We start from the raw sequence: 1571 nt of genomic DNA, 5'->3' as shown, positions 1-1571 counted from the left end.
TGACAGGGAGCGTGCAAGGTTCGGGGGTGAGCGTGCAAGGCGCTGGGGGTGAGGGGGAGCGTGCAAGGCTGGCGGTGAGCGTGCAAGGCTTGGGGGGTGCAGGGGAGCGTGCAAGGCTCGGGGAGGGGGGGAGCGTGCAAGGCTCAGGGGGAACGGAGTGTGCACAGCCGGGGGTGAGTGTGCACGGTCCAGGTGTGACAGTGAGCGTGCCCGGCTGGGGACGAGCGTGCCCGGCTGCAGGCATAAGCGTGCCCGGCTGGGAGTGAGCAGGAGCGTGCAGGGCTCGGGGGAGTGAGCGTGCAAGGCTGGAGCGTGCATGGCTTCCCAGGTGAGTGTGCACGGCTGGAGGAGGGAGGGTGCACAGCTCCAGGGGTGAGCGTGCCCGGCTCCGGGGCTGAGGGTGAGTGTGCAAGGCCGGGGCTAAGGGTGAGGGTGAGTGTGCACAGCTCCGGGGGTGAGTGTGGGCATGCACGGCCGGGGGTGAGCGTGCACGGCTCGGAGGGGGATTGTGCACGGCTCGGGGGTGACGGTGAGTGTGCAGGGCCTGGGGGGAGCGTGCTCGGCTGTGAGTGTGCACAGCTCCAGGGGAGCGTGCACGGCTTGGTAGGGGGGACACTATGGCTCAGGGGTGAGAGTGTGAGCGTGCATGGCCTGGGGTGAGCGTGCACGGCTCCCGGTGCAAGTGTGAGCGTGCACGGCCTGGAACGAGCGTGCACGGCCTGGGGTGAGTGTGCACGGCTCCTGGTGTGAGCGTGCACAGCCTGCAATGAGCGTGCACGGCCTGGGGTGAGCGTGCACGGCTCCCAGCGCCCGTGTGAGTGTGCACAGCCTGGAGTGAGTGTGCACGGCTCCTGGTGTGAGTGTGAGCGTGCACGGCCTGGACAAGCGTGCACGGCCTGGAACGAGCGTGCACGGCTCCCGGTGCGAGTGTGAGCATGCACAGCCTGGGGTGAGCGTGCACAGGTCCGGGTGTGAGCATGCCCGGCCTGGGGTGAGTGTGCACAGGTCCAGGTGTGAGCGTGAGCGTGCATGGCCCAGGGTGAGCGTGCACGGCCCGGGGTGAGCGTGCGTGGCTGGGGGTGAGCGTGCGCTCCTCCGGGGCTGAGCGTGAGTGTGCCCAGCCTGGAGTGAGTGTGCCCAGCCGGGGCTGAGCGTGCCCGGCACCAGGGCTGATCGTGAGCGTGCACGGCCCGGCATGAGCGTGCACGGCCATGGCTGAGTGTGCAAGGCCCGGACTGAGCGTGCAAAGCCTGGAGTAAGCAAGGGTGCATGGCTCTGGGGCTGAGCGTGAGCGTGCAAACCCAGGGCTGAGCGTGCAAACCCAGGGCTGAGTGTGCAAACCCAGGGCTGAGTGTGCAAACCCAGGGCTGAGTGTGCCCCTGGCCCCGTGCTCACACCTACCTGAGCGTGTGTGCGCGTGTGTGTGCGCCCCCCCCCCCGCCCCCCCCCCCAACCCCCGCCGCTCGTGCCCCCGACCCGCCGCGCGCGTGGCGGCACACGCGTGTGCGAGGCGTGCGGGGATGCTGCCGGGGGCCGGTTCCCCCCCCCCGGGTGCCCGTGGGCCTCGTGGG

The sequence above is a fragment of the Haliaeetus leucocephalus genome, unplaced genomic scaffold (assembly GCF_000737465.1).
Source record: "Haliaeetus leucocephalus isolate CR32 unplaced genomic scaffold, Haliaeetus_leucocephalus-4.0 Scaffold313, whole genome shotgun sequence".
In the NCBI taxonomy this organism is placed as follows: domain Eukaryota; kingdom Metazoa; phylum Chordata; class Aves; order Accipitriformes; family Accipitridae; genus Haliaeetus; species Haliaeetus leucocephalus.
This window is presented reverse-complemented; position numbering follows the sequence as displayed.